Genomic DNA, 22,991 nt, shown 5'->3' with positions numbered 1-22,991 from the left:
TTTAAATGGAAAACTGATTAGATAATCAATCTGGCTGTGGAAAAAAAAAAAAAGTGTATTTCTTCCGATAGATTATTTTGGTTATGAGTGTCCAGCCATATTGATTCAAGTACCATAAAATGCAAGACACTGTCTCGAGGAATCTAGGATTTTGCTCGTACGTGTGGAATCCCCGAGGCAGCGCAGTACGGGGAGCAGCGGCTCGGAGGAGCGGTTACAGGATGCAATAGCTGTTGTAGCCTGGGCTACGGATGCAACGCAAGGACTAACGCTTTGTTCACATGTGCGAACGAACACGGGAGCCAAGTAGTCGTCTTTCCGGAAAGAGGCACCGCTAAGAACTTTACCGCGGGGAAATAAGCCTCCACGAAGGCTGCTCGCACGCTGCGGTCAGGCGTGCGGCACCAGGGTCTTCCTGGCAGCTGCGCTGAGCGCCTCGGCAGGGGCCGCCTCCACCCCGCCCGAAAACCGGCGCTCCCCGCCGCCGGGCACCCTGCGGGGAGGGGGCGGGGGGGGGGAGCGAGCCGCCCCGCAGCCCGCGGCGGCAGCTCGGGGCTTCGGCCGCCTCCGCCCCGTTACCCCTCGCCCGCCGCTCCCGGGCCCTGCTCCGGCTCCCCGCGGCCTAGGGTGAGGGGAGGGCGGGGGGGCGGCGGAGGCAGCGGCGCGGGGCGGGCAGGCGCGCTCTGACGTGAGGAGGGCGGCGCGGCAGGAGGGGCCGGGCCGGGCGGCGCTGGCGGCGGCGGCGGCAGGAGGAGGAGGAGGAGGAGGAAGAGGAAGATGGTGGCTGCGGGAGGAACAGCCGGCTGCCGGGCGTTCCGCCCTGCGCTGCGCTGCCATCCGCGCCGGAGCCGCCCTGCCTGCTGAGGAGGAGGCGGTGGCGCGGACCCGCACCAGGTGCGGAGGGGCCGCGGCCGGGAGCGGGAGTTGGGGGCGTCCGTCCGGGTCCGATCCCCGCCCCCCCCCCCCCCCCCCCCGCGGTGTGGGTGCCGGGGAGGCCGGCGGGCCCGCGGGCGGGCGGGCGGCGCGGGGTGGGTCCCCGGCCCGGGGGGAGGCGGCCGGCCCGCTCCCGCCCTCGCGGCGCCTCCCGGCAGCGGCGGGCTGCGGCGGGCGGGGGGCGGCGGGCTGCGGCGCCCGCCGTGCGCCTGCAGGGGTGTGCGCCCATCCCCGGGCCAGCGGGGCAGCTCCGCACCTGCCGCGGGCCGCGGGGAGCGGCGTCGGCACCTGCAGGAACGCCTCGGTTCCAGGCTCCGGCGGGCGATGACGTGCTTTCGCTTATTTTGTCTGTTTAATTATTTTATTTGATGTCGGTGGGGTGTAACGCTGCGTGGAGCTGTGCATACCCTTAATGCACTGGTTTGCTGGTTTTGATTTTTTTTTTTTTTTTTTTTGCCACCCCGCACCTTTTCTGTGGTGAAAAGGGAAAGGAGAGATGGGGGGGATGTGGAGATTCCGCAGTCGCCGATCGAGTGGTCGCTGTCGCAGCAGGACGGGGAGCAAAGCCCTCTCCTGCAGGAGGTGCTGCCGGGCTCTCTGGCCGCGTCCCGGTTTGCCGGAGGGAACCCAACGGGGCCTGGGTCTTCCCATCCTCTCCGTGGGGTGCAGCGAGTTGCCTGTTCTGCTCTTCGTCCCTGGGCTGGGGGGGGGAGGTGACATCTGCTACTATCAGGTACTGGTTTCAGGAAAGGGAAGGCGTCTTCACCTTTTCTTCCTGGAAAAGCAGTTTGATACAACAATTGCCTAAATCGCAGTTGCAGTCAGCGCAGCTGTAGGTGATGCATCTGCTTTCTGGAAAGATCAGTGTTAACAGGAGCAATTTACCAAGACTTGTTTTATTGCCATCATCGATAAATCCGCCTTTTAAGAGAGACAGGAACGTGGGCCTAGGCTGGAAAACTACCACATCTTTTGCTTTCCCCTGTCATAGCTTTTTTGGGCTGTGGAATTGCAGTTTGCTTTAGAGAGCGTGTTGCAGATCTGGCTGTTTTCATAGCTGCTGAGGAACTAGAAAGCAGAGATGTTTGCCTGACTCTGCATATATTAAGAGTGAGCTAATGTGGGTGTAGGGCAGGTCGGACATGTAGCATTTTTCTTGTCTTTTGGCATGTGTCATGTTACACCAGCTGATGAGAGTACACCCAGGTGGCTACAGTTTTGCATCTGCTCTGTGACTGTGGCCTGTGGGGTCCCAACCAACTTGCTCTGGAAAATATTCCAATCACAGTACTCCAGGTTCTGCTGCATTGCTGTTAAAATCTGGACTGGCTGCACCTGCCTTTGCAGCCCGTGGCTGGAACAAGCACGTGATACCTGATTTTCCCAAACACTGACGGTGACATAGAAAGTGCTTATTCTCTAGATGCTATGTTTTAGTGGTACGCAGATAGCCAAAAGTGAGGTACATGTTTACCTTTTGCTCTGTTTGGGTGGGGTGGGGTGTAGATTGCCCAGAAACACTGTTTGGGAGTGAAGGAGAACAGTTACCATTGAATTCTGTGAATTCATGTGTATTTATACTGAAAAATTAAGTGTCCAGCAAATAATAATGGAAGACCACAGGCAACTCTGCAAAAGCAGAAAATTTAGCGTTCTAATGCACCTTGGGACGGACTTTCTGGATGTCTAGTGAGTGAAATGTAAACCTGAGTGAAAGACAGCTTACCTTCCTTGGAAGATGTGACCTGAGATTGAGAGATCTATGAGCTTTTAGGCCAAACTGATTTCTACAAAGTAATGGCAGTTCAAGGTTGGCTGTGTAGTATGAATCATACAATTCATTTGTCTAAGTTTTCCTGGACGTTTCCAGTTGTAGCTTGAAGCGATACTTTTATCTTACATTAATGCGTTGTCCTTGCTTAAAATAGAAAGTTTTCTGGCTAGTATGCTGTATTCTAACAGATGCAAGGCCAGCCTTTTGGAAGGCTATTAAAATAAAGGTATTCACAGATGAGCCCTTTGGTTATAAAATGTAAGAATGGTGGGAAGGTGATTTGGTACATGTAGCTAGATAGAAAAGATAGGTTTGGTGTGTTGGAGAGGAGGGAGAGACACCAAAGCTTTTTCATGTAACTCTTTTTGGTTCCTTAATATAAAATCCTTTTCACAATTTCTTAAGTTAATAATTTAATTCTCAATCATTTGTTTATAAGTCTTCAGTTCCTTACATGTTGGGAAGAGTGGAAATGCATTCCAAAGTTTTTATTTGTTAAAACTGTCTTCATGTGTTTAAACCATAGGAAGTAATGCTTTGGAAGAAATTTTGTGATGCTGAATGTGGTGGCATGGTGGATGCCAGAGGTGAAAATCTTGGTGTAGACCATCGTGCCCATATTCTTGCGGGCCAGAGAAAGTGAGTGTGGATTTTTGGAGATAAGCCCGAACATCTTGTTTGCTCTATGTGGATGAAAAGCTCCATAATGCTTTGAAATCAGGGACTACTAATTTTGAGGCTAAAGTTTGTGCCATCTGTCTAATAAGCAACGCTAACCAGAAACCTGAATTCTTTGCATATGAGATTTGAATAGTTTTTAATTGGACCAGGAACTGGCTTCTGACTTCTTTGATACCATTTTAAGCCACAGTCATATTCAATGCTTACTTTCTTAAACTTAAAAAGCCTGAAATATGAGGATTACATGGATCTTTGAAACGTAGGTAACGTAGCCGGCATTAGAGCTGACATGAAAGACATGCGGGTACAAAGAAATTGAATCTCCTGTTCAGCTGCTTATTTTGTGTTTTTAACAGGCCAGCGTGGGTAGTCATTTGCGGTGGTGTTGTTTTTCGGCTTTAGGTTGTCTTAGTGTGCAGTAGTGTTTATGGCAAACAAAATCAGGAAAAACAAATAGTAAATCCAGAAAAGGTGGCTGGGAAAATACACAGTACATTGGTTCTGTGGTGTTACTGCATATATGTGAGTTCAGGGTTAGTATCCAAAACTAATGATCACATTAAAAAAAAAAAATTATAAAATAAATTTCAGAGTCATCAAATAGACAAAACGAAGGAAAAAAAATCAAACAGAGAGCTAAAACTTTTAACTTGCATCTCATGGCCTAGATACTTCAGACCAGATTCAGCATTTTTTCTCTGGGCCCATGAATTGTCTGCTATTGTTTGTAGCTGTTCTGGATTTATATGAGATTATGAATTAGAAGAATCAGACCATTTCCCTTATGCTCAAAAAAAAAAAAATTTAAAAAAAAATTAGAGGTGCTTCAGATAGTTTAATACATGTTGTCCATAGGCAGTGCAGCTTGATTAATTGAAGCTTAACTTTGAACAAGATCCTATTACCGTAGGTTTAAGTGAAGCCTTTATGTTCCAATAATGCATTTTTAAATGTGTTTTTCTCGTTTCACAGAAGGTGAAGATTCCTGCTTAATGAGAGATCTAGCAAACAACCCTCTGCTCATTTATTTCTAATAGACTGCATGTAATACATGTTGGATAGGGGTGAAAGGTTTCTGAAAAACAGATTGATTGTTTTTGCTTCATAGTATTGATTGATTTGATAAGCCAGCTGCTGAGAGCAGTGTGATAGTATTTTTCTGTTTCCCTTCCATGAGGCTGTGTTCTTCTAAAAAGGCTGCATGTTTGTTGCTTTACCGAAGGGGCCTAGGGAAACATCTTTATTTGCTGCTTTCACATATGCGGGCAAATAATTATGATAATACCTGTCCTAATTCTGAAGAAGTAAGTACAGGAGCAGCATAATGGGTACATGACAACTATGGATGGCAGAGGACTTAGCTGAGGATACTCTAGGACCATAGGATGGTGTTTTTCCACTAGACCCTTTCTGCTGGAGAGGGTCCACCTTGACATAGGAGGAGGAGTGGGAATGGGAGTGCAAATCTGTTTCCAAGGAGCCAATAGGGAGATGCCGCTGGGAAAGTGGCATCTCGCCTGGTCCATTGTGTTGTCCTTACAGGATCATGTCCTACAAGGTGTTTGCCGTGCTGTGTTCTGTCCGATTGCAAATACTTACTGGGAGAAGTTTCCATCATCCAATAAGCCTGTATAAGCAACTGTTTGTCGATAAGCAGTGGGGTTTTCTGCATCATCAAGGAAAGTAGTGAAGGAAATGGATTAGAAGTATTTAAAACAATAAGTAGTCTAGGTGAGGTAGACCACACTAGGAGCCTCTGTTTTTCCCATTGCCTAGTGAAAGGAGGAGGAGACGTTCTGCGATGTTTAACCAATTATTTCAGAATGTTTAAAAAATTCAGAGTGTTTAAATTTTTTTTTTCTTAGACATGTACCCTTCCCCCATGCTGTCCAAGATGTTCTTGGATTATCTGTTTGGTCTGTCAAATCTTGCTCATAAGCCAGCGATTAAGCATTACTTACTTATTTCTTTTTAACGAGCACTTCAATAAAAATTACTCTCCATAAGAAGATGACTGCCTTGTCACCCATCTCAGGAAAATGTGAGCGTAAGGAGTGAGAGACTTCATTAGAAGTCTGTGGGTGAGTGTGACAGATGAGCAGCACATCTTTGGAATTTGGGCTGAAGCCTTTTAGTGGTGGTTTCTTTTTTCAACTAATTAAACTCTTCTGAACCTCCTTGGCACCCTTTTTGTTTATCAAGAGCATCCCTGCTGAATTTGATATTCAAGCTTTCAACTCTAAAAGATGAGAACAGATCAAGAAAACACCAGGACAGCAGAGCTATGGAGTCTACAAAACTTGGCCATCTGCTACCAAGATCGACTGAGAAACTACCCTACATTAACTCACTATTGCTTTATTTTCTCCATGCTGGGGATGTGTATCAGGGTAAGGACTGCCTTTCTGTATATGTGTGGTTGAGGTATAGGTTCGATAACTAGGAGATACAAGTTTGGTGCCCTGTATTGGTCTGATTCCTAACATATACTTAGGTTTTATTTGTGGGTTGGTTTGTTTGTTTGTTTATTTATTTATTTATTCTGATATATGAGTTGCAATTCTTGCCAACAGTGTTACTGTTACCATGTATTTACATAGTGTCTATTCTGATGGTACTTTGATCATGTTTGAAATCTTGGTGCTTTGGAAATCTTAAATATAACTCTTCTTTAGACTAAATAAATTTAAATTAGAAAAACATATTTAAAAGAACAACTGAGAGTAATATCTAAAAAGGCTCCTGCCAGAGCAGGGTGAGGAGGTGGGTAAGGGTAAAAGCTCTTGCTCTAGGTCTTCCCCAGGCTAAGGTCAGCTTTAACTGACACTCTCAAGTGCAAAGAACAGGCAAACCCAGTAGCTTTCTCTATGTTGGATGTCTTGGGTGAATTTTGGGAGGGTGGGTACTGCCTCCACTGTTGGAAGAGGAAATTGGTACATTCTGTGTGATGTGTGTGGGGAGCTGAGGACTTTTTTGTTATCTTTTCTTAACAGCTTTCTCACATGAGCTTTTTTATGATCACAGAGTAACTTGAGTTGGAGAAGATCCCTAAACGCCATCTGATCTGAGCTCTGCTCAAATTGGGTGACTAAGGCGAGAGCTGTACATGCCATGTGTGTACCTCTTGGCTTAACTAAAGCGTGAAGCTCTGAAGCCGAAGCGATGCGCCTCTCATGGGTTTCAAACACGGGAGCGTGCAGAAGGTTTAGCTTACCACCCCGGTGGGATGGGGCACGGCTGCTGGAGGCAAGCCTTCCTCCGACCTGGCCTCCTCCTCTGCCGGCCGAGCCGCCATGGAGAGAGCTGCTCGCTCTGCCTCTGCCGTTGGGGCAACGGGAGTGTTGGGGTGAAGAGCGTCTACTGTGTGAGGAGAACGGTGATTACCTCCTGATGGGTGCTGGTTTTTAAGTCTGTCTTACTATAGTCATTCCACCCAGGAAAGGGCTGAAATATGGGGGTGTGTGCTGTATTAGCTTATCCAGTGACCTGATAATTTTTTTCTTTTTTTTTTTAAATTGGATTTTTAAGATGATCAAAATGGAGAAAAGTAATATCTAAAAGTTTCAAAAACATTTTTTTGTGTTAAATTATGTTGCAACAGTTTAAAAATTAGAGTACTATTTTTTTAAAATGAAAGATTTATTAAGCAGCATTCTTACTAACTATACGCTGTGCAGTTACCTTTTACCTAATGAAGAAAATCTGCCCCAGTAACTTTGTGGTGAGCTGACAGAAGCTTGTATTAAATAAAAGAGTCAGTGTAAAACCAGTCTGTAGCTTTGTAACTCCATTGCAGTTTCAGTGGATATTTTACATACCCTTTCCATGAACTTCATGTGTATTTCTGATATCCACAGCTATTGTACCTTTTGTCTCAGAGTGATAAATAGGGATGAACTCAGGGTTCTGCTCTCATGCAAGAATTATCTTCCTTTGCTGATAAATGATTAATGCAATCCACTTATGAGATTGCCATGACATCATTCAGATTTTGGCATGCTTAATTTTATTTCATAACAATGAGAAGATCCCAAAGTCCTTGAAAGCTTCTTCGTGCAGGACCATGCTAGGGATGCGAGGAGTGTGGGAAAGACGTTTGAGCTCGATGCCTTCTTGGCAAGGAGTTGGGCATCGGACCACGGGGACAGCGCCATACTTCATAACATTGGCTCTGCATTAGCTTCAACATCCAGGCTTTAGACTTTGAACTACAGCCTTATGATTATTAGACTGATTGCTTAGCCCTAGCTTAAAGTCTTGTCCAAATCCAGCAGTTTTAATGGGTTGTATTTTGAGTGCGGTACCCTTTGGGCCACATCGATTTTGGAATCAGCAGTTTTAGTTGCAGTTAAAGTCGAGTTAGGGACTTAACACACTCTCACTTATCTTTTTATTTCTTTACCTAAGAAAACTGTAAAGTCTGAATGTCTTTATTTTAGCTTAGGTCAAGCTGCTTTTGAATGCAAATTTAAAGGTAATTAACACATCTATATTTTAGGAGTTACACAAATTTAATGCTTCGATATACAATACATTGAAACATGTTCTGGATTCAAATCTAACTACTTTGTTAAAAAGAACTGGTATTTCTAGTTAGATACTGAATTGATTATTTCTGGTTTTGGAGCCAATATAGCCCAGCTTCTTGAACAAAATTTTTGTCTCAAGGAAAGCCAAATAAGTAAGCTGGAAGGAGAAGAGAAGAATAGATTGATTAGGATGTCTATAAGCTGCATGTATCACTGCTTATTTTAGATAAAAAGTAGTCTCAGTAGTGCATCAGGTAACTCTTTGCATTACGTTGGTTATCACCTGATGTCTTCTGCCGCACTGGTTAGGAGAGTGCCTGTATCACTGGGATCCAGTTAGCTGTCGTTGACCAGGAATAACAAAATATTTCCTACAGGAGATCTGGTTCTCTGTCAGACTCCCTTGGAATAAATTACCCCCTGATAGCCAATAGAAGCATTTTGAACTGAATGGCAGTGTGGAAATACAGTTGCATGGAAAGTAAATATTAAAAGCACAATCCTAGCTTTTATACACTTAATATTCATATAGTCATTTTTCAAAAAAGTAATAAGTTCTCTACTCCAAAAATGATTGCCTTTTGGTGAGTCTCTAGGAATTAAAACTGCAATGAACAGCCTTTTTTGTACAGAGCAAAGGCAATTTTTATATGTCAAATTTCTGGTATGCAAATTCATATTTTATTGAAGATGCTTTTTCTTCGGCATATTTATCCATGAAGATAATGACTTCTTAGGTAGAGGTCCAAAGATTTTTTTTTTTTTTTTTCCTTCCAGTATATAACTGTGTTGAAACCTGGGCAGTTCACAATTCAGTTTTGATATGCAGTGTTTAACTGTGTGTTATGGTCGTGTAAGCAGTGGAATCCACAGGCGCGGCGGTGCAGGTTTATATACATACACTAGATACACTCTGGATAACAGAACAGCACAAACAACAATAAGGTAAGAGTTCCTTTTTTATTAAGAAACAGTACTTTGTTTATTTGGAAAAGGAAGACTTTTTCAGCTGCCTGTACAAAAGCCTTGTGTTTTCAAATGGCAGAGTGTGTACAACAGTGACTTTAGGGCCATCGGACATTGGAAACACTGAGGGATATGTACTGTACTTCTGTAGGTGTCTTACACGTGGAACCAGAGGGTGAAATTACAGGGAAGGAATTCAGAGGGTGGGGTTGAATAATTCAGGGCTTCTTGTGATGCGAGGAAGAGGAAGATATTTTTTCAGTCAGTTAAAACACTTTTTAACTCAGTCTGAAGGTTTAGTAATCATATGAACTGCGAAGTCTTAATGACAGTACACAAAAAAGCTGTTATTCTTCCATTTTTATTATATTCTGTGTCACGGTTATTGATGGTTAGTGTGTTAAAAAATCAGACGCACACCCCTTGAAGACTAACCTCTTCCAACTAGGTGCACATCTACTGTCACTTTATTTACTCTGCCTGTTGAAGACTTTCCCTCTCTCCAGTGTATGACAGGAATCCTGCGGCTTCCTGGCCTTTTGCAATATCTCACACAGTTATTATGGCATAGTAGCGTTCAAACCTTGGTGGCATCTTTTTTGTGTTGGCGTTTCAGATGTAGCGAGGTGGTGAATAGTGGGCATACCTGATAATCCAGATAAAACTCACTGCTTTAGTGCCTTTGAGAAGAATCCAATGAAGTCTTCGCGTGGATTTTGTTGGTCTTCACCTGGCACCTGTGGGGGTTCATGCTAGGGAGAGAGGACACGTTTGCAAATACAAAGTCATCAAATCTTTCAAGTATGAAGTGGCATGCTGTGAAGTCACCTATAATTATTCATGCTTAGTTTGAACAGCATGGGAGACCTGGCTGGAATGCCGTTGGGTTTTAGGAAGGAAGACTCTGCTTGCAGAGGAGAGTTGTTCAATGTGAGGCAGTGGTCTGTCACTGCGGCTTCACTGGAAACCCACCCATTTTGCCCTGGTGCCAGCTGATGAGGAAGAGGCCTCGCACCACTCTTGTGGTCGGTCTGTCCAGTGGCAGCAGTCTACAGGTGACATGTGTGTGTAAGGGGGTGAATATGGGAAAGGGAGGAGTCTAGTTAATTATTTTTTTTTTTCCCCTAAGAAGACAAACTGGGATGTTGAAAATGCAAAAAAGTATCGGTCACCTGTTAAGGCAGGGTCAGGGGAGCTTTTCTGAGGTCGGTGGCAGGAGTGGGTTGTTTAGGAAAAAATCAAACTTGCCTGAGACTTTTCAGTTTTATATCATTCTGTGTTCACCCTGGTCAAACTAGCCCTTCCCGAAGCCTTGCAAGCACTGTGGCAGTACAGCTTTGTGAATGGTTTCAAGATCAAGACCAAATTTTACCATTAGTTTTGACTACAGTAATTGGAGCAGTGCTTACACAGAGGACTTTCCATGTTGGCACCTGTCATTGCTCTTTAAAAGTTACATCCTGTTTGGAGGAGAGGAGTGAGGAAGGGAAGAGACTTTGTGTAATTGGAACATCCATCTGGTACACTTTGATGACACAGCATGTTAGTGAGTTATCTCATACTTGCTGTAACCAAGCCAATGCCAAATACATAACAAGCACTTAGCACACAGTACAAAAAGCACCTGCTGTTGTACCTGAATGTTATATATTCAGACTGTTACAATTTCTGAAGTCTGTTTATTCTCGTGCGCTCGTTTAACTGAATCTTTTGAAGACACCCTAAGATCCCACGACCACAGCTGTTTAAGAAGAATGTTCATGAAATTCAACATTTTTTTACAAAGAGGAAGGAATCCCCCTGAAGATCCCAAGCCTGTTTTTATTATCCAAAGAGCAAATCTTCTGGCTGCAGTCCTGTCTAAAGAGAAAATGTATGGATCAACATGTTAAGCTTCAGGGGTGCAAATCTGGAAGCCATTTGCTCTGAGGAGAGACTAATGCCTTAGAAGTTTAGTCTTTTGTTCTGTTGCTCATCAGCTGTGATACTCTTTCCCCACAGGCAGTGGTTTCTGAATTCTCTTTTAGTTGCTCCCAGATCTGTTCTTGCTAATGTTTGTAGCTTACCAAGTACTGACACAGAGAGCTGATGAGATTTTTGACACTTTCACTTGTGAGGAGGTATTTGAGTGTCAGAAGCAAACATGGAGTGAAAATATACCAATGTCAATTTGCATTTTATGAGATGGTGGTGGTATTGTTGCCAGTTTTTGTCTGGGGACTCAGGATCATAGCAGTGATTTTATTTCTATTTCCAGGATTATCTTTATGATCTCAGATTCTTCAGTCTCAGCCCCAGGTACCTCAGAGGAAACCTTCCTGTGTGCTAGTTATAATTTTCTTTTTCCTGTCCCTAAGTGTAGCACATGAAAATTGAATTCCTTCTTGTAAGGCATAGCATTGTCATCCGTTGGCTTCATCTGTGTGTGCACAGCACTTGTGACAAGGTCTGGAAGGTAATCTCACGTACACATTTTATTTTGCATCTGGTGAGTATCTGTTCTAGTTTTGCTGTGGGTACTTTGTATTTTAAATGCCTTTGGATTGTATGTGGTGAGGATTTAATCCTCTTCTTTTTTCTCTTTCCTCCCATCTGTATCTGGCTTGTAAGTTACATCATCATGTTTTCCACTTGTTCTTCTTTGTCCTGAGGAGGCTAATTCTTCTACTTCTAAATGTGGCCCCATTCATGAATTCCCAGGACATGTGACATAATCCCCAAGAAAATGCAATGATGTAATAGTGGATTTTTGTCTGCAAGGAATCGAGGTTAGAAAAAATGCCTTTGCAAGGGATCTGATCAACCTGTGGAAGACACATGGGGAGAGAGTTGAGCGAGTTCGTGTCTGGGTGTGCATTTAATCTAGAAACATATGTTTCAGAAAAAAATAACTTTATCTCTTGGGAATTATAGGACAATCATGGACTGAGTTAATGGGAAAACCTTAGAGCTTAAAAATTGGCAGATGCTTCACCATTGTGATAGAAACAGCTTCACAGTCCACAGTTTGGAGCCAGCAGCCCACAGCATCTAAATAAATCTTTGTCTCTTCATGCTGAAGACTTGGCAGTGAGTTGTTACCATTCTGCATAGCTCTGATAATCCAGAGTCAGGGAAAGTCTTTCCATTTTCTGTGGCCTAGTGAATTTACAGTCAAAGAAATAAATTTTTGTCAATTTTACATTTGTGTTTTTATTAATGCTGAATATATGAATAAGGCTGCTTCTGATTTTTTTCTACCACACTAATACAGATACTCAGTGAATTACAAAGACAGAAGACCTTGTGACGGGCATGGACAGTTTCTCTTGTCATCTGCATATCAAGTACATGGCACTTCTGTAGTGTTCGGTTAGCAAAGGAAGTTACCCATTGTTGCTGCTGTGATCATACACTGCTTTATATGAGGGTTTGTATGGTTTTATTGATTAATTAGGGACTAATGTATTCCTGGATAGCAGAAGCAAACTTTCTCCACTTTACTTGGTGTCGTGGTTTCAGCCCAGCCGGTAACAAAGCACCACGCAGCCGCTCGCTCACTCCTCCCGCCCCCCTCCGGTGGGATAGGGAGGAGACGGAGGAGAGAAAAGAAAAAAAAACCCTGGAACCTCGAGGGTTGAGACAAGGGCAGTTTACTGGGACAACACAAAAAAAAGGTTACAACAACAACGGTACTAATGAAAGAATATACAAAAAAAGTGATGCACAGTGCAACTGCTTACCACCTGGAACCCGATGCTCCGCCACCGAAAGTCCCGAGCCCTCCCCCCGGCCCGCTCCCCATTTATATACTGAGCATGATGTGACATGGTATGGAATAGCTCCTTGGCTAGTTCAGGTCGGCTGCCCCGGCTATGCCCCCCCCACCTCCGAGGTTCCTGAAAAAATTAACTCTATCCCAGCTGAACCCAGGACATTATCCACCCCTTATTCTATACCATCTACATCATGCCCAGATCTTACATTTTCCAATCAACTACTACCACTTTCCTTGTCTTTTATATATATATATATATATGTATATGGACACCCCCCCCCCCCCCCAAATAGTATTCCCTTAGTCGATGGGCTATCTCTCCAATGTGTCCATCAATTTTATTTAGTCCATGACTTTGGGGCTCCATCTGTTGTAACAGTTCTTCAGGATAAGAGAGATGGTGTGAGGTGTTAGGTTGTTGTATGCTGCCTTTGGAACTTGTGGCTGGTACATTTGGTGCAACCCACACCCTTGGCCTGCAGGTCGAAGAGGCTGATCTCGAGGAAATTGCTGGGCACCAGTTCAAGTTCTATCACTGTTGTACTTGGCTCAGTCTCAAAGTCCATCCTTCAGTCATTTGGGTAATTCTTACAGTAATACCCTTGATATGGCATATAGACACTATAGATACAATGACATACATTGGCAGGTTATTTAGCAGTTAAATATCATACAGCCTAATTCACTGGCTATTCTCTCCCAAAATCAAATCTCCCTGAGGTACACATCGAACTTCCCCATCCTTCTGCATCACCCACCAGGTGTACCCAGGTCCCTGAGCAAAAACAACCCCTTGGATGGGTTTGTCTCTGCTTGAGGGGGGACTAACCCAGACTGCCTTTCCTAACACACTTCTCATGCACACTACAGGGACTTTATCCCCTTCTACAGTATGTGGAAGTCTTGGTTGGGCAGGGCCAGCCCGATTGGCAGATCCTCTAGTATTAACTAACCAGGTGGCTTTTGCTAAATGTGTACCCCAATGTTTGAAAGTTCCACCCCCCATTGCTCTCAATGTAGTTTTCAGCAGTCCATTGTATCGTTCGATTTTTCCGGAGGCTGGTGCGTGATAAGGGATGTGATATACCCACTCAATGCCATGTTCTTTGGCCCAGGCGTCTATGAGGTTGTTTCGGAAGTGAGTCCCGTTGTCCGACTCGATTCTTTCTGGGGTGCCGTGTCGCCATAGAACTTTCTCTTCAAGGCCCAGGACAGTGTTCTGGGCAGTGGCGTGGGACACAGGATATGTTTCCAGCCATCCAGTGGTTGCTTCCACCATTGTAAGCACATGGCACTTGCCTTGGCGGGTTCGTGGGAGTGTGATATAGTCAATCTGCCAGGCCTCCCACTGTTTATATTTCAGCCATCGCCCTCCACACGACAGGGGTTTTAACTGCTTGGCTTGCTTAATTGCAGCACATGTTTCACATTCATGGATAACCTGCGCAATAGTGTCCATGGTCAAGTCCACCCCTCGATCACGAGCCCGTCTATATGTTGCATCTTTTCCCTGATGGCCCGAGGTATCATGGGCCCACTGAGCCATAAACAGCTCACCCCTATGTTGCCAGTCCAGGTCCACCTGAGACACTTCAATCTTGGAAGCCTGATCTGCCTGCTGGTTGTTTTGATGTTCTTCAGTGGCCCGACTCTTGGGTACATGAGCATCTACGTGACGTACTTTTACCACTAGCTTCTCTATCCGAACAGCAATATCTTGCCACAGTGCGGCCGCCCAGATGGGTTTACATCTGCACTGCCAGTTGCTCTTCTTCCATTGCTGTAGCCACCCCCACAGGGCATTTGCCACCATCCATGAGTCAGTATAGAGATAGAACACTGGCCACTTCTCTCTTTCAGCAATGTCTAACGCTAACTGGATGGCTTTCACTTCTGCAAACTGACTCGATTCACCTTCTCCTTCAGCAGTTTCTGCGACTAGTCGTGTAGGAACTCCATACAGCAGCCTTCCACCTCCGATGTTTTCCCACAATGCGACAGGACCCATCGGTGAACAGGGCATATTGCCTCTCATTTTCTGGCAGTTTATTATACAGCAGGGCCTCTTCAGCCCATGTCACCTCCTCCTCTGGCGACATTCCAAAATCTTTGCCTTCTGGCCAGTCCGTGATCACTTCCACAATTCCTGGGCAACTGGGGTTTCCTATGCGAGCTCGTTGTGTGATCAGTGCGGCCCACTTACTCCACGTGGCATCAGTTGCATGATGCGTAGAGGAGACCCTCCCTTTGAACATCCAGCCCAGCACTGGCAGTCGGGGTGCTAAGAGGAGCTGTGCTTCAGTACCAACCACTTCTGAGGCGGCTCGAACTCCTTCATATGCTGCCAATATCTCTTTTTCAGTTGGAGTATAGCGAGCCTCGGATCCTCTGTATCCCCGACTCCAAAACCCCAGGGGTCGGCCTTGGGTCTCCCCAGGTGCTTTCTGCCAGAGGCTCCAGGTAGGGCCATTTTCCCCAGCTGCACTATAGAGCACATTTTTAACATCTTGTCCTGCCTGGACTGGCCCAAGGGCTACTGCATGAACAATCTCCCGCTTAATTTGTTCAAAGGCTTGTCGTTGCTCAGGCCCCCATTTAAAATCATTCTTCTTCCGGGTAACTTGGTAGAGAGGACTTACAATTGGACTGTAATTTGGAATATGCATTCTCCAAAAACCCACAACACCTAAGAAAGCCTGTGTTTCCTTTTTATTAGTCAGTGGGGACATAGCTGCTATTTTGTTGATCACATCCATAGGGATGTGACGACGCCCGTCTTGCCATTTTACTCCTAAGAACTGGATCTCCTGTGCAGGTCCCTTGACCTTACTTTCTTTTATGGCAAAACCAGCCTTCAAAAGGATTTGGATTATTTTCTTCCCTTTCTCAAAGACTTCTTCTGCCATGTTGCCCCATACAATGATGTCATCAATTTATTGCAGGTGTTCTGGAGCTTCACCTTTTTCCAGTGCAGCCTGGATCAGTCCATGGCAAATAGTGGGGCTGTGTTTCCACCCCTGGGGCAGTCGATTCCAGGTGTACTGGACGCCCCTCCAAGTGAAAGCAAACTGTGGCCTGCACTCCGCTGCCAAAGGAATGAAGAAAAATGCATTAGCAATGTCAGTTGTGGCATACCACTTAGCTGCCTTTGATTCCAGTTCAAATTGAAGCTCTAACATATCTGGCACAGCAGCGCTCAGCGGTGGCGTGACTTCATTCAGCCCATGATAATCTACTGTTAGTCTCCATTCCCCATTAGATTTCTGCACGGGCCATATGGGACTATTAAAAGGTGAGTGAGTCTTGCTGATCACTCCTTGGCTCTCCAATTGGCAAATCAGCTTATGGATGGGGATCAGGGAATCTCGGTTGGTGCGATATTGCCGCCGGTGCACCGTCGTGGTAGCAATTGGCACGTGTTGTTCTTCAACCTTCAGCAACCCCACAACCGAAGGGTCTTGAGAGAGACCAGGCAGGGTAGACAGCTGTTGAATCTCCTCCGTCTCCAATGCAGCTATACCAAAGGCCCAACGGTACCCTTTTGGGTCCTTGAAATACCCCCTCCTGAGATAATCTATACCAAGGATGCATGGGGCCTCTGGGCCAGTTGCAATGGGGTGTTTATGCCACTCATTCCCGGTTAGACTCATTTCAGCTTCCAGTACGGTTAGCTCTTGGGATCCCCCTGTCACACCAGAGATACAGATGGGTTCTGCCCCTTTATAACTTGATGGCATTAGGGTGCATTGTGCACCAGTGTCTACTAGAGCCTTATATTCCTGTGGGTCGGATGTGCCAGGCCATCGAATCCACACTGTCCAGTAGACTCGGTTGTCCCTCTCCTCCACCTGGCTGGAGGCAGGGCCCCTCTAATCCTGGTTAGAATATCCGTTACTCACTTTTTGCACACGTGAATCAGAAGTCCCTTCAAGAGGATCAGAAATGGCATCAGCCCATTTACTGCATCTGGGGGACTGCTCACGGGAAACTGGAGCAGCAGCTTTCCAAGAAGAATCCTCTTTTCTGGTTGCTTTTTCTCGCAACTCCTGTACCCGTGCATCCAGGACTGAGGTAGGTTTTCCATCCCACTTCCTCATGTCCTCTCCATGGTCACGCAGGTAAAACCACAGGTTAGCCCGCCGTGTGTACTTTCTCTCTCCTCTCTCTTGGGCAGAGGAGTGCTTACTCCCAATAGCTGCGATGCGGGCCTGTACAGGTGGGGAGGAGGACATATCCACTTTGAATTGCTGGAACTCTCGGGACAATTCCTCTACAGCTGAGACACAGGCCCGTAGGGAGGAAGAGAGACTTCCTTCGTATTGCCGGAGTTGGACAGCCAATTCATCCACCGTTTGTCCATAGCCTTCTTTCCAGGACATTACTGCCAATGAGTTGGCATAGTTTGGTGGTGCACTTCGTAGAAACTTCCGCCACATCGGTGTGCATTGGACTTCATCTGGATCTGTGGGTGACTGCGCATTTTCTGGATCATTATAAATCACCTCCAGCACAGCTAATTCCCTCAGGTACTGGATACCTCTTCATGGTGGTCCACTTGCCTTGGTGACATGTAACTTCATCCTTGAAGGGGTCTCTTTCCTTTACACCTAACAGAAGTCGCCTCCAGAGGCTGAGGACTTGTGTTTTTCTCCCAATCGCCTTGTCGATGCCCCCTTCCCTAGACAGAGATCCCAACTGCTTGGCTTCCTTACCCTCTAATTCCACACTACTAGCCCCATTATCCCAGCATCGGAGCAGCCAGGTAACAATGTGCTCACCTGGGTGGCGGCTAAAATCTTTTCGCATGTCACGCAACTCACTCAGGGATAGAGATCGGGTAATTATTTCAGGTTCTGCCTCTTCCTCCTGTTCTCACGATGACCCTGGTTCATCTTCATCTCTCACTAAGCGAACTGATTTCTTTGTGTGTTTCTTTTTCTGTACAGGGGCGACTGATACTGGCACAGGTTGGTTCTCTGGTTTAGCTGCAGTATCTGTCACCGGGGTTGGGGTAGCCACACTGCCTGTTGCTGGGGTAGGGGTAGCCACGCTGCCTGTTGACGGGGTAGGGGTAGCCACGGTGCCTGTTGTCAGGGTAGGCTTAGCCACACTGCCTGTTGTCGGGGTAGGGGTAGCCACGGTGCCTGTTGTCCTGTTTTTCATCTTTTCCCCCTTTTCCCCCTGAGGGTGCCGCCTAATATCAAGCAGTGTTTGGTAGATACTGGCCAGGGCCCAGCACAGTGCAGCGAGTTGTACGTCTTTGGAATAGCCACAGCATTTTTCTTTCAAATATTCTACCACTTCATGAGGGTTCTGTAGTTGTTCGGGAGTGAACTTCCAAGCCACTGGAGGTGAGAAGTTCTCTAGATACCTGCCCATATCCTCCCACATGCCGTGCCACCCATGAATATCCAGCTTTGGGGCAGATCTCTGGGTGCTACTCTTAAAGAGCCTTTTTGTAGCCCTAAGCAGACCTGAAACATATTCAGGAGGCATAGCACTAACAGCACACTGGCTTGCGCATCCCAAGGATATTCAAAATTCTCAAAAGCTGTTGTAATTAGTCGGAAGGAGAGAAGGGAGGCAAACGGACGGGGGGAAGTATTCCCCCCCCAACTTCCCCATGGAGTGAGTGTAATAACCAATAAAATCCGATAGAAGGTGCCCGAAGTATGGAAATGATATCACTGCCTCATACAGATACCAGCTTAACCTCATGACCAGTGATGTAATCATTTCACAAGTCGACATTGCCCAGTACAGCAAAATGATAATCCCAATCACTCTCCCAGAGGTGAGAAACGTGACTACAGGCAATACATAGAGCACATAAGAACTTACAAAACGCCACCATGTAAACAAATGAATCAACATTGTGACTAACATCTATTTATCTAATATAAGAAATGCGTATGACAAATTTGTTTCAACACGCTCTGGCCAGATCTGTCGTTATCTCAACACTTCCTGCCCCACGTTGGGCGCCAAAAAGGAGTGTCGTGGTTTCAGCCCAGCCGGTAACAAAGGACCACGCAGCCGCTCGCTCACTCCTCCCGCCCCCCTCCGGTGGGATAGGGAGGAGACGGAGGAGAGAAAAGAAAAAAAAAACCTGGAACCTCAAGGGTTGAGATAAGGGCAGTTTACTGGGACAACACAAAAAAAAAGGTTACAACAACAACAACGGTACTAATGAAAGAATATACAAAAAGAGTGATGCACAGTGCAACTGCTCACCACCCGGAACCCGATGCTCCGCCACCGAAAGTCCCGAGCCCTCCCCCCGGCCCGCTCCCCATTTATATACTGAGCATGATGTGACATGGTATGGAATAGCTCCTTGGCTAGTTCAGGTCGGCTGCCCCGGCTATGCCCCCCCCACCTCCGAGGTTCCTGAAAAAATTAACTCTATCCCAGCTGAACCCAGGACACTTGGTAAACCTTATGCTGTCAAGAAAAGAATTACAGTAATTTTGAGCAGGAATTGGGTTATTAGTCTACCCCGTGAAAATTACATTTTGTTTCTACAGCAATAAAACAAAATAATAAAACAAAAATAAAAACCAAAAATTTTTTTGTTTTGTTCAACTCTTTGAATTGAGACATGACAGAAGTCCAAAGTTAGTGGTTTTTAATGTCTCTTGTGAGAAAAAGATTTCACTCTGCCAATTTTTGACCTATTGAAGAGAGACAGCAAGGAATACAGGGACTGAGTTAAGGGTAATGTTAGAATCTTAATAGCAAGTTTCCAGTGTTGGAGCTTAACTTGCCATTAAAGCTCTTTGCTTTGAAAGAACTTACAAACTTTTGATCTCTGCCTTAGTTGTGTGTCTCTTACAATGTGTGTGGCTTGTCTTGAAATAAATAACACAAGGATGTTCAAAGGGTAGGAGTGATTCTTAAAAATTGGAGAGGACTGAAATGTTATCTCCCTTTTGTTAATAAAGGGGAATAATCGTATCTCCTAACTGAAAAGCCCTGGCAGAAGCAGCAGGAAGCAAAGCTGTGTACGGTAAGGAGGACTTAACTGTGAATGATGGGGTGAGATACAGAAAGGAGAACTAAGTGTTGGGAAAAACATCTCAACACTAAGGTCTACTATACTGTGAAGTAGTCTCACAGCGAGTAAGGGAAGATACATTTTTAGAGAGGTGAATACTCAGTGGTGCAAGGGCTTCAACAAGGTCTTTGGGAGACCTTATCACTCTCTGCAACTACCTGAAAGGAGGTTGTAGTGAGGTGGGTACCGGTCTCTTCTATCAAGTAACTAGTGATAGGACGAGAGGAAATGGCCTCAAGTTGCACCAGGAGAGGTTTAGATTGGATATTAGAAAAAATTTCTTTACTGAAAGTGTTGTCAGGCATTGGAACAGGCTGCCCAGGGAAGTGGTGGAGTGACCATCCCTGGAGGTGTTCAAAAAATGCGTAGATGTGGCACTTCAGGGCATGGTGGTGTTGGGTTGACAATTGGACTCAATGATCTTAAAGGTCTTTTCCAACCTAAACGATTCTATGATTCTATGCTGTAGGGAGAAATCCTCAACTTGTATAACCTCTTTCTGAGGGATTTTGACATGGCTTTGCTTTCCACAATCCGGGGTGACTTCATCCTTGAAACTGATATAAGCAGATTTTCTTTTCTTCTTTTGTTTGTTTGTTGGTCACCAGATGTAGTTTTCTGATACTGTTTTTTTCCAGGAGAACAACCATATGGTGATGTGGTAAATTATTTTCCATTTTACTTTTGCCCTTGAAGCAGCATTCCATGACTCTTTAGGTGGTCAACTGCTTTAGGTTGATATTTAAAGTTTTGTTAAAATATAGTAAAGGTTAGAAATTAACAGTAGTGTGTTTGATCCTTGCAAAAGAAGATCACAAGTTATTGGTGAGTCAGTTTCACCTGTCTCACAGGTGATCATAGCATAATTGCATATGGTCATGCTTTGTAGTAATTTTTTCATTCCTTTGCAATTGAGTGGAATGCTTCTGACAAGTGCGCCCTGTACCAATGGTCCATCTTTTATGTAATTCCAGACATTACCACAATTTGTGCTACTTGCCTTTCCTCCTTAAAAAATACAGGGAAAGTAAAATCTGTAGAAAAATCAACTTAAATTGTAAGGATCAGATAGACGCACAGTCAGTGGCAGAGGGAGCGCAGTACAGGTGCTGGGTAAAAAGAGATTAAGAGAAAAATGGCTGTAAAAGTACCCTCAATGAAATAATGTCCAGTGTGGGAAGGGGGTTAGTTAATTTTTTTGAAAGTGGTAAACCAGAACAATGCTTGGGAGTTAAAGATGTTGGAAAAAATAATTCTAAGTGTTAGGAGAAACTGTGATAATGCTGGGTTAACTGAAACACTGCTAGGGAGTATCTTTGGAAATGATTTATAGGGTTTGGGAGTTAATATAGATCAACAAAGAGGTTTTTAGGTCCTGATTGTAAGATTTTCCTTCCAGGGAGAGTATCATTTCTAGCTGAGGTGTCTTTGGCTGCCACAGCTGGCTATCAAAAGAAGGTGCAGGGTGTTTGTACACAAACTGTTTTTGCTGGAAAGATGAAGTAGATACTATAATTGTAAGATGCTTTGAGCTATTTGACAATATCTCTCCTTGCTTCTCCGCAGGAGGTTCAAGCAGTACCACTGTAGCCCTGAGGATTCTCATTGTTGTTTCTCTCCAAATCTTGTTTCCCGTGCTCGTAAAATCTGGCATTGTGGCAAATGCTTGTTAGTAATTGAAGACTGATTAACATTATTTCTGTAGACTGTTGCTGTCTCTGTAATCATCCTGAATATCATGATGTTCTTTATCATATATCCACATTTACACATTTTACCCATCACTGTAATACCTGCAGCATGCAAAGCAGGCAGTGCTGCCTGTTGAGCAATCACAACCCGTACTCTCACAGGACCAAGAGACAATAATTAGGCATCAAGCCTGACTCCATTGAGTGGTGAGGTTTTGATTGCAAATGATATAGTTGCAATTGTCTAGGACTGGTGGTGTGGCTTCAGTGCTACTCAGAATTGAGAATATTATTGTACAGCAAGTCATTGAATTAGCTGATTCCTTGGATGTGTTTTGCTTGCAAGTATTTAATGGTCTAGCAGGTTGTACATACTGTTTCTCCCTCCCTTCCTCCCTCAACTTTTTTGCTGAGGAAGAGGCTAAGTTTTGAGTCAGAGCTGAAAAACTGTACAATCTCCAGTAAAGCAGCTTCTATAAGAGGTATAGAGCAGATACTGATACATTTTATCTTTTTCCTGCTTTTGAAAGCTTTGTGAAATCCATTAATTTGCCAGACCTTTACAGCTCTTTAGAACTGGAACAAAGGTGAAGTAGGGTGGAGAAGGTAGTGTGGTTCCCATAGCCATGTGCTGCACATGGGTGGCTCGCTCCGGTGAGGTGACCCAGAAGACCACTGCAGCGATGGTTTCTGATGTGGAAGCCTGTTAGTGAAACAGAGAAGTTACTTGCTGGGCTGGTGGTCTGCCTGTCAGTTGTGCTTCATCACTGCTGCACTTTTCCTGTGTTGTGTTAGTAGTTTGAGGAGTTTGAAGACACAGTGTAGCTTTGAGGAGTTTGAAGGCGCACCAGAAAGTCTGTCAGGGAACTGCCAACATTTGGTTTTGTTTTTTGTTTCTAAGTTTGATAATAAATTGCTGATGTTGTTATTGTTGTTGTGTATGTAACCCAGATCAGAAGTCATTGAGAGAGTGGTGGGATGGTCGAGCAGCTCAGGTGCAGAGTTTGTGACTTCCAGGGACCTACTAAGGTTTAGAATAACATTATCTTTTCAATAAATACAAAACATGTCATTAAAAGACTACTGCCTGATTCCTAGGGCTTGTTATTAAGGCAATTCACAATCTTTCATGACTTTTGGCTAAATTTGCTGAAGCTTGTGCAAAGGTTTAACTTGTATGTGTATCATGTGGAAAGTGCTACAAATACCTGGAAATGAAAAGTATTTCCAAGTGCCCTTCTACTTGTTTCTTTCTATGTAGAGCAACCAAAAAAAAAAAAAAATTAAGGTGACATATCCACTTTGATGTAGTAAGGGGAGTAAGGGTAGAAGTAATTAATTGATAATCCTCTCTATGTGTGGGAGATGACCTTTTTTGTTTAAAGTAGCACTTAGATTCTTTTAATAGTAGTTATTATGTTGCGTGCTTCTGTTTACATTTTCACTAACTGCTTGCTCTAGAATAGCTCCTAGAAGTACCCCACAGAGATGAGCACGCTGGCATTTTCTGAGCAATGAATAGGCTAGCAGACCATGGCATTGTGGAAGCCCTGGACAGCAGCCGAGGTTATGCTTTTGAGCTGTGACATCCAAAATCTCTGAG

At 44.8% G+C, this 22,991-nt stretch overlaps 1 protein-coding gene across 3 annotated transcripts in view; it reads left to right on the top strand.

Moving 5' to 3' along the window:
• Positions 1-743: 743 nt before the first annotated feature.
• Positions 744-22,991, top strand: part of APBA1 (amyloid beta precursor protein binding family A member 1) — a 108,792-nt gene continuing 86,544 nt past the window's right edge. For all 3 annotated transcript variants that reach the window (XM_052777844.1, XM_052777842.1, XM_052777843.1), the window contains exon 1: positions 744-894. The gene's annotated coding sequence lies outside the window, so the exon portion shown is untranslated. The remainder of the gene's footprint in view (positions 895-22,991) is intronic.

This window comes from Harpia harpyja, chromosome Z (genome assembly GCF_026419915.1).
Source record: "Harpia harpyja isolate bHarHar1 chromosome Z, bHarHar1 primary haplotype, whole genome shotgun sequence".
Taxonomy (NCBI): Eukaryota; Metazoa; Chordata; class Aves; order Accipitriformes; family Accipitridae; genus Harpia; species Harpia harpyja.
Note: the sequence above shows the minus strand (reverse complement) of the source record. Positions and strands in the feature narration are given on the sequence as shown.